Source organism: Tenrec ecaudatus, chromosome 5, assembly GCF_050624435.1.
Source record: "Tenrec ecaudatus isolate mTenEca1 chromosome 5, mTenEca1.hap1, whole genome shotgun sequence".
Lineage (NCBI taxonomy): Eukaryota > Metazoa > Chordata > Mammalia > Afrosoricida > Tenrecidae > Tenrec > Tenrec ecaudatus.
Window position 1 is genome coordinate 162,938,955 of NC_134534.1, and position 10,786 is coordinate 162,949,740.

Below are 10,786 nucleotides of genomic sequence, written 5' to 3' on the forward strand. Positions count from 1 at the left end.
CTCAGTCCGACGGAACCCCCAAGACAACTGTCCTTAGACACCTTTCAAATCTGGAACTGAACCCATCCCGACATAGCACCTTTTAGCCACACAATAGGCAAGCCTACACGGGGAATAATAGTGCCTGTGAGGGATCCTCAGCACCGTCAGCCACATGACACCAAAGAGCCGAATTTGCCCCCATTCCCCACCACAGCTCCGAAGGCTGTTTGCACGGGGTTGCTTTCCTCTTTGGTGGGATCCTACGAGGAAATTTCTTTCCTGCTGGGTGTTAGCCGCGAAGCTCATCTCACTGCAATTTTCGCCCACGTATAACTTGTACCCGTGCAGGCAGAAAGCATTAGGATACAGCTCACACCATGAACTGCGAAGGGAAGAAGTGAAAAGAAGCCAGCCCAGTTTTGTGTCATAAGCACGATTGCGATTGCGTAGCGCTGGACCAACCCTTACCAAAGGGGAATCTTACTGCTGAACTTTTGGGTTTGTGAATAAATGTCCTTGTCGTTAGATGCTGGTGAATTGGTTCTGGCCGGTGGTGACCCCATGGAAAGCAGAAAAAGAAACAAAAGCCACCACAACAAAAGTGCTGCCCAGTCCCAGGCCAGCCTCACAGTGGTACGTGCCCGTGTCCCCTTGTCTGAGCCAGGATCTTCAGTGGTTTGGCGGTGAGGCCTCTCCCATATGTGACCCAATGTGATGTAAACAACTCCATACAACCCGTTACTGGGGTCGCAAGTCACAGCCTGATGACAATTCATTGGGGGTGCGGCCTACTTCCGATCTATAAAAAGATGCTGTGGAGAATTTGCTCTCCTGGCTTGTGGGAATCCTGCATCTGTAGCATTCACCTCCAGTTCTTTGGACTGAAGCCAGTGGCCTGCCATCTTGCCTCCGATCTGGGGAGCTATCAGCAGCCTGTCATACCATCTGATCTGCCAATCGGTTTCTGTCTCCACCAGTCATGGTCTCCCTGCTTTGCTTTCCTGCTTCATCTTTCAGCCTCCTAGTTCATCTTCTGGCTTTCCGGCTTCTAAGCTGCCCAGCCCCCAGCAGCCACACAATCAGGGAGGGAAAGCTTTCAGTTTAATGCATGACACAAGGTCTTGAAACAAACTGTACTTAATTGCTCCACACCTCTGTGGGACATTTTCCTTGAGAAAAGCTTCTCTCTTGATATACATATATAAATGCCACTTGTTTTATTTCGCTAGGGAACCCAGCCTAACACCGTATGTGTGAGAGCATGGTGGCTGTCACTGTGTCAACCCATCTCATAAAAGGTTTCGCTGTTTTTCAATGATTTTCTACTTTACCAAGCACGAGAACCTTTCTCCATTGACCGGGTCTCTCTTGATAACAGAAGTACAGTCAAGATGATTGACTTGTGCCCCTTCAATACATGTGCCAACTGGGCTTACGTATGATTCCCAGTGGTTTGGCAGTCATGTGATGATGCCATCATCGTCCGCGGTGTGATCTGATATGATGAGGTAGTTCCTTTTAAGGAGATTAGGGTGAAGTGCCACACCTTTCATGGGGTCACAACCCTGCTCCAGTGTTAGGGGACTTTCCCTGGGGTGTGGCCTGTATTACCTTTAATCTGACAAGAGGGAAAAAGAGAGAAATGTGGGCACAGAAAAAGGAACACAGTTCCCGACAAGAAAGAAGAACCAGGAGTCACGTGTATCATTTGGACTTGGGTTCCCTGCACCGAGGACTCCCTAGACCCAGGGGAAGCCTGATGCCAAGACACATGGAAATCTTCCAGGAATTCCAGGCTTGTAGCTGCTGGAACTCCTAAACTATGAGCCTTAACTAGTGCCTTAATTTGTACTTTTAGCATCTTACTGTTGCTGTGAGGTGCCATCTGACTCGTATGTACAACAGAAGGAAACCCTGCCCAGCCGGTGCCATCCTCAGCCTGTTCTATGCTTGCGCACATTGGTGCAGCCAGTGTCAGTCCACCTGTCAAAGCCTTCCTCATTGTCACTGCCCTGCTACTTTCCTAAGCCTGATGTCCTTCTCCAGAGACTGGTCTCTCCTGACCACATGTCCAGAGTTTGTGAGATGAAGTCTCACTATCCTTGCCTCTAAGGAGCATTCTGGCTGTACTTCTTCCAAGACAGATTTATTACTTTCAATATCCATGATACTTTCAATATTTTTCATCATCGGCACCGTGATTCAGTCTTCCTTATTTAATGTCCAGCTCTCTAACTTTAAATCATCCACTTTAATTATGAATTGATACTGCCATTTCTAGACACAATGGTGATATCCACACAATATGCCAATGCCCCTTACCAGTACGTGAACTTGCAATGACACTGACGAAATATCGGTGACACTTTAGTAGACAAAGGTTAATGTAACAAAGGGAAATAACTGACGTTGATAGAAAGTCTTTAGGTTTTCTTTTTTTTTTTTTTTAACAATTTATTGGGGCTGATACAATTCTTTTCACAGTTCATACATATACATACATCAATTGTATAAAGCACATCTGTACAGTCTTTGCCCTAATCATTTTTTTTCTCTTTTCTTCTTTTACATTTTATTAGGGACTCATACAACTCTTATCACCATCCATACATATACATACATCAATTGTATAAAGCACATCCATACATTCCCTGCCCCAATCATTCTCAAGGCATTTGCTCTCCACTTAAGCCCCTTGCATCAGGTCCTCTTTTTTTTTACCCCCCCCTCCCTCCCCTTTCCCCCCTCCCTCATATGCCCTTGGTAATTTATACCTCGTTATTTTGTCATATCTTGCCCTATTCGGGGTCTCCCTTCCCCCCTTCTCTGCTGTCCAGGTTTTCTTATGAATGATATTCTTAAAAGTTCTCAACTGGCAGAGCATGAAACATTTTTCTAGGAAAATGGGGACAATTCCACGTGTTCTGCCCTCTCTAAGGTCATGTGTCAGTTTCACGGGCAGGTGCTGGTCAGCTGCCATCCGATCCTCACTATCCTCGCCCCCCTCTTTCCTAGCCGCCCCCAGCATGAAATCTCCCTACAGGATGTTCCATGCTGGACTCTCCTCTGATTTCACTTCAGTCTGTTTGCTTTTGAGTTCTTCTCACTTGTACTTCCATCCACCCCTCTAAGAACACCGATGACATCTTTCCTAGAGACCGTTGCTGTCGACGTAGCACGCTTTCTAATACAGCCTCCAGCGTCGTTCGCCTTTCATCAACCTTTGGGGGCTTCTGAACAGCATCCGGTCCTTGCCCCGTACGCACCCCTTGTTGCAAGCCTCTGCAGACTCCTCTCCGTTTCTTTGTCTTTGACAACATCTCGCTTTACTCGGCACTTCATTGCCACTCCCGCTTCTTACCAAGCTGTTTTCTTTTCTCGATCTTTCTTGCTTCAGCTTTTTTCTCCCTTTCCAGCTCTTTCGTTTTGATCAGAATGGTGGGCTTACTCGTAGGAGTCGTTTTGTTCAGCATTTAGCCTTGGCATCTGCCCAGCCTGCATTTGTCCCAGCACTACATTCAACATCATTTCCATTCTCCTTGTCACGGGGCTCGGCATTCTCCTCATTGTCCGCGTCCAGTGCTGCATCCTGGGAACAGCCATCCTCTTCCAATCCACAGCTTTCTCCTGTCCACCGCGTCTGTATCTGCGTCTTCCAGCTGCCACGCCGCGGCCCTGGAAACCATTTTCATCTTCTTCTTTAGAGTTTCCCGCCTTTTCCCTGTACTCACAGGTGAGTCCTGAATGGTTGGAGCCGTTCTCGACCACCGGAGGCTAATGTCCAACTCTCACAGGCACGTGAAGTGATGGAAATACCACGGCTTGGTTAAGATCTTCCTTACTTTTCAACACTTCAAAGAAGTCTGCTGCAGGTCACAACTCGGATCCCGGGAAAGGGGACGTTTCTGGGGTGCAGCCTGCATTACCTTCTGTCTTTTACGAGTTAAAAGGAGAGGCATGTGAACGCAGAAGGAAGGACCACCGCACCGACAAGGAGGAGGAGGATCAGAAAGTACTCTTTGGACTTGGGGCCCCTGCACCCAGAACCTCCTAGACCCAGGGATGGATTTGAGCAAATCCAACCCAATGCTAGATTTACTCAAATTATTAGAGAATAAGTTGATTTATTACAGCCATTCATTTGTATTTATGTTATAACAATACTAGATAATTAATGCAACAGATTAATTATCCTCTGGAAGTCCCAGGAACAGTCAATATTCTTCACTACTACCGCAATTCAAATGCATCCGTTATTCACTTCTCCTTTCTTACAGTTCATCTTTTTCATGCACATCACGGGAGTCAGCGTACCCTGGCTTGGGTCAGGTGCCCCTTAGTCGTCTCCGTGACCTCTCTGCTTATTAGTAAGTGATTATTTACAGATATTTTGCAGTAGATCTGCCCAATGCAATATGTCTTTTGATTTCTTAACAGCTACTTTCATGGGCATTGATTGTGGACTCAAATAAAATAAAATTGTTGGCAAATTCATTTGTTTATATCTTTTTATCATGATGTTGCTGATTGGAATATGGAGTTGTGCTTTCTTTATGTTCGTGTGTAATCTATACTGAAGGCTAAATGCTTTGATCATTATTACTACGTGCTGCATTTCCTCTTTATTTTTAGTAAGCCAATCCACTGTGAGTCAATAGAGTCCCTTTATTGTTTAAGTCACTTTGAGTTGCTTTTTGCCATTGCTTGCAACTGAGAACTTCCCAACTGACAGAGCTGTGCATTCATTTTACATTAAGCAGTGCCCTAGGGGCTGAGTAAAGGAACTTTATACAAGTGGGACTGCTGATCAGCTGTTTGCAGATATTGATATGATTGATCAATTACAAATTCATATCACAGAATCACTGAATTCATAATCTATCACTTAATTCATAACCTACCACCCATGACTCAGTTTGTCGTACTATAGTAATTTATGTGCTGCTGTTCTGCTCAAAGCCATGCTGCCAGTATTCCAAAGACCAGCAGGGTCATCCAGGGTTTTCATATTTCAGTAGAGCTTTCAGATGAACACAGACTAGGAAGAGAAACCTAATCTACTTCCAAAAGTCACTGTAGAAAAAACCATATTACAACAGAATATTGTCAAGCCCTGGTGGTGTAGTAATTATGTGTAGGGCTGTTAGCCTCAAGATCAGCAGTTCGAAACCAACAGCTGTTCCATTGGAGAAAGTCAGGGCTTTCTACTCCCATAAAGCGTTACCGTCTCAGAAACTCACAGGGGGAAGTTCTGCTCTGTCCTATAGGGTTGCTATAAGTCAGAATCAACTTGATGGCAGTGAGTTTGCTTTGGTTCTGTGTATAGGCTATAAGATATGCTCTCTAGGTTGGAAAAACCAAACCAAACTCACTACCCTTGAGTCGATGCCGATTAATAGTGAGCCTGTAGGACAGAGTAGAACTTCCCCTGTGGTTTCCAAGACTGTAATCCTTTATGGGGGTAGAAAACCCCATCTTCCTCCCATTGTATGACTGGTGGTTTTGAATTGCTGACCTTGCAGACCACAGCCCAATGCATAACCACTACACCACCAGGGCTCTGCTTCTCTAGGTTCAAAGGCATTCAATAATGGACCCACGTGAGCACACCAGTGCTCATGAAGAGGTGTAGAACCCGGTGATGCTTCATTCTGCTGTACATAAGGCTGCCATGAGTAGAGGCAGACTCAACGACACTAACAACAATGACATCTTATAACAGTGCCTTGTCATTGCATTATCTCAACATGCAGTAAGGTCAACTTGCTTCCATGCTGTTGTTCTCAATATTGTGGATGTTAAAAAGGCCTTCATCTGGGTAAAGGTTGGGAGCCAGTCCAGTGGGACCACATTAAAGGGGTGAGGGGATCTGGCTTGTTTCCAGATTTGATTTCCTCTCACCACCCTCAACTTTGGAGGCCCTCTGGGTAGAAGACAGCTGCTTGGCCAACTGACTAGAGGAGATTCATATTGATGCCCAGTCCAAAGTAAGATGATCCAACAGAATGTAGAGAATGCTGAACAATATCATTAACAGCAGTTGTAAGTTACGTTTGCTAAAGATCATTCAAAACCAGTTGCCACAATACATCACCAAGGAGCTGCTGGAAACTCAGGGTTCAGAAAAGGACATCATATGAGGGATCTTTGCTGACGTCAGATGGATCTTGGCTGAAAGCAGAGACTAGCAGGAAAATGTTTGCTTGTGTTTTATGAACTGTGTGAAGGTGTTTGACTCTGTGGATCATAACAAACTATGGATAACGTTGAGAAGAAGGAGAACTTCAGAACATTTCTTCATTGTGCTTACGTCAAGCCTGTACAAGAGGCAGTTGAATGGACAGGGCGAGCAAACACTGCGTGGTTTAAAATCAGGAAAGGTTTGTGTTAGGGTTTTATCTTTTCACCAGACTTATTGAATTTGTTTGCTGAGCAAATAATTTGAGAAGACGAACTATGTGAAGAAGAATTTGAATCCAGATCAGAGACTTATCAACAACCTGAGTTATGCAGATGACACAAGCATGCTTGCCGAAAGTGAGGAGGATTTGAAGCACTTGCTGACGAAAACCAAAGCCTGCCATCTGCAGTAGAGATTATAACTCACTGTAAAGAAAGCTAAAATCCTCACAACAGGACTAACAGGGGGAAAAAAAAGATTGAAGCTGTCAACGACTTCATTTTGGTTGGGTCTCCAAACATGACTCATGGAAACAGCATTCAAGCAATCAAATGACTGTGTAGCATTGGGGAAATCTGCTGCACAAGATCTACTGAAGAGCAAGGATCTTTGTTTGAATAAGATGCATCTGATCCAAGCCGTGGTATTTTCAATTGTCCCATATGCCTGTGGAAGTTGGACACTGACTAAGGAAGATCACCGGAGAATTGATGTATTTGGATGGCGTGATGGCAAAGGGTGGTGTCCACTGCCAAAAGAACATACAAATCTGCCTTGCAAGAAGTACAGGCGGAATAGGCCTCAGAAACAAGGATGGTGACACTCCATCTGCCATACTTTGAACAGATTATGAGGAGAGTACAGTCCCTGGAAAAGGACACCAGGCTTGGTCATGCAGAGGATCAGTTGAAAAAATGGAAGGCCTTCAAGGAGATGGATTGACACATAGTTAAAGCAATGGACTCATGGGAGCAGTGGTACCAGGAGGGTAGGGGGAAGGTGGGGAGAGATGAGGAGGAAGGGGGGAACCCATTGCAGTGATCAACACATAACCACCACCACCACCACCACCCCTGGGGGGACGAACAACAGAAACTGTGGGGGGAGGGAGACAGCAGTCCATGTAAGATAAGAAAATAATAATAATTTATTATTTATCAAGGGGTCATGGGGAGGGGTGGAGGGAAAAAAGAGCTGATACCAAGGGCTCAAATAGAAAGTAAATGTTTAGAAAAGAATGATGGCCACACAGGTACAAATATGCTTGACACGATTGATGTATGGATTGTGTTCTAAGAGCTGTAAGAGCCCTCCAACACAATGATCTTTTATATAAAATGAAATCAATAAATAAAACAATGGGCTCAAATATAACAATGTTTATGAGGAAGGTTCTGGACAGGGCTATGTTTCCTTCCATTGTGCATGAGGCTACAATGAGTCAGAACCCACTCAACAGCACCTAACAACAGGGGGCCCAGCTAGTGGGTGGGTGACTCCTCATTCTATCATAGGGCTCTCGGTCTTCTTCTCTGGCTCCCGGGCAGGCGGTTAACCTAGCAAAGGTGTGTGAGGTGGTTCCCAAGACACCGTGCCCACCTGAGAGTCATATACCCCTCTTATCAGGCCTGGCTTCTCCAGTCTCAGCCCTAGAAGCCATAATGACCATCTAGTTACTGTCCTGGTCCTAAACTCAAGATCTCCTACCATCTTACTGACAGCAGGCAATTCCCCTCAGGGGTTCTGACAAGCTGCTCTAGTGTAACCATTCCTAAAATACCAGTAGAGATCAGTTTTGTCTTCTTTGTTTATTACATAGTGGCTTGAGTTCTGATCCACAAAACAATATTTCATATCAAACACAGCAACAGATAGAACACACCCTAAAACCCGACTCCTAACAGCCTCCACGCCTCCCATACATAGGTATATGCATACACACACATGCATACACACATGCACGCGCACAGGCATACACACACACTGCTTCTAGAGCTGATTTTCAGGGACCAAAGATCCCAGTCTGACAGGATATTGGCTCTTTCACCCACTGACAAGGGGATTCTGGAGCCTCCACCACTTCTTCCCAGAAGCCTAGGGAGCTGCACTCTAAGGGCCTCTTTCAACCTTCTCTGGGAATCATCAGGTACCTTCTGTCTTGGTCTTGGGACCCCGAGTTTCTCCACTTCCCTGTGCCTCTGGTAAGGAGACGGATGGGGCTTTCTACTCATGTAAACAGTGACAGTCTGAGAAAGTCACAGGGCAGTTCTACCCTGGCCTATAGGGTCGCTGTGAATTGGCATCAACTGCTGGCAGTGAGTTTGCTTTGGAGTTTGGTGCCTCTGGTCTTCCTGGGGAGGTGAGGCTGCCCTCTGCTCTGGTCCATCAATTGCATGGCCTGCCTGGGACCCAGGCCTAGTCCACACTACTCCCATCAACCCCTTTCATGTAAGTGGGTTTTCTTAGCACAGACAGGACACATGCCCTCTCTCCCCAGCAGACACCTTCCTCATGCTTGGCAGCCCCTTCCCTGTCTGCCCTCTCCCTCAGGGGGCTTGGGTGTGCCATCTGCCCCAGAGTTCACCCTGTGACTGGCCTGTCTTGCTTCCTTTAGAACTTCAGTGATCCGACTATCTTCTCTTTGGAGGCTTTTTGTAAGGCAGACCTGGAAACCCCGAGTGAATGCCCTGGGAGCCTGGCTCAGAGAGCAGTGACTCTACTCCCTACTGGACCATCCCTCCTCCTTGTCTTGCAGTGGCCCCATTGCTACATGTCCAGACAGCCTCTCCCCCCTCGCTCAATGGCAGTTAGCAGGTTTGCTTTGAAATGCTTAGAGGTCACATCTTTTTTTTTTTTCACATTGAAAAGATTTTTTATTTATTTTTATTTTAACAATTTATTGGGGCTCATACAATTCTTTTCACAGTTCATACATATACATACATCAATTGTATAAAGCACATCTGTACAGTCTTTGCCCTAATCATTTTTTTCTCTTTTCTTCTTTTACATTTTATTAGGGACTCATACAACTCTTACCATAATCCATACATATACATACATCAATTGTATAAAGCACATCCATACATTCCCTGCCCCAATCATTCTCAAGGCATTTGCTCTCCACTTAAGCCCCTTGCATCAGGTCCTCTTTTTTTTCCCCCCTCCCTCCTCATTCCCCCCTCCCTCATATGCCCTTGGTAATTTATACATTGTTATTTTGTCATATCTTGCCCTATCCGGAGTCACCCTTCCCCCCTTCTCTGCTGTCTCTCTCCCAGGGAAGAGGTCACATGTGGATCCTTGTAATCAGTTCCCCCTTTCCAACCCACTCACCCTCCACTCTCCCAGCATCGTCCCTCACACCCTTGGTCCTGAAGGTATCATCCACCCTGGATTCCCTGTACCTCCAACCCTCATATGCACCAGTGTACAGCCTCTGTCCTATCCAGCCCTGCAAGGTAGAATTCAGATCATGGTAGTTGGGGGGAGGAAGCATCCAGGATCTGGGGGAAAGCTGTGTTCTTCATCGATACTACCTCACACCCTAATTGACCCATCTCTAGAGGTCACATCTTAAGCAGAAGTTTCAGGAAGCAGATTTCCATTCTCTGATATGGGAGGGTCCCTGTCTCTTTCCCCTCCACCCTTCCCAACCCTCTCTCAGAACACTGGAATAATACTGGCATGTTCCAAAGCCACTGGCCATTCACCGAGCACAGAAGGCAGGCATATTGTGGTGTCTGTGGCACAGGCTCACAGTGGGGGCCTCCACTGTCGCCTGTCCTTGGGGTTTCCACGGGGCTGTCCACACAGCAGCTTCTCAGATCGAGCCATACTGGTTCATTGGCCTCTCTCTCTCTCTCTCATCAAAACTGTGGTCTGCATGAGCTCCAAAGCAGGACTACCAGAGACCAGACGACAGCTTCTTCCTCACATGGACTCTAGTTGGGGCTCAGCAGAGCCGGGTTTGCCATTCTGCTCTCTTCCTCTCTGCCCAGTAAGCATGCCATTCACACAGGTGCTGGCATTTCCAAGGACACGCACGGACGGGTCAAACGGAGTGCTGTTGAGCAGCTCCTGCGCCATGTCAGACATTACCAGCTGGGCCACTGCAGCTCTTGTGCTCAATTCTTCCTGCAAAAGAGCGTGCGCCTCCCCATTCCCAGCTCCGATCCGGGGTCACAGAAGGGGCTCCATTGCCGCTAGTATTATTGATGCTGTTATGGTCATTTTTACATCAGTGAGGACACCATTCTCCATCAAATGAGGAAACTTGAAAGGCAAGAGGAATTGGTACCGCTTCTCTCACTGCCAGCCCGATCCTGGTGGAATGGAGGGTGCAGGCTGTGTTTTCAGAATTTGCACACAGCTCTGAATCCATTTCTCCCCCCAGTTTTTCCTTCATACCCTGCTCTCTTGTGGGGAGCCCCTGCAGGCAGTCCTCTGGAGTGAAGGTGCCTAGTTCAGGCTCTGAAGACGAACACTGCCGTGTGGGACAAAAGAAGGCACCACGGTGGCCTAAACTGAAGAGAGGTGAGAGGTGGGGTTTAACTGAAAGACTGGGTTGAAGGTGGGAAGAGGCAGAAAGGGAAGAGGGATCCACCATTTCTGGGCGGGACA

At 46.6% G+C, this 10,786-nt stretch overlaps 1 pseudogene; it reads right to left on the bottom strand.

Moving 5' to 3' along the window:
• Window positions 1-1,595: 1,595 nt before the first annotated feature.
• On the bottom strand, window positions 1,596-10,252 carry LOC142449305 (RRP15-like protein pseudogene; annotated as a pseudogene).
• Window positions 10,253-10,786: the final 534 nt, after the last annotated feature.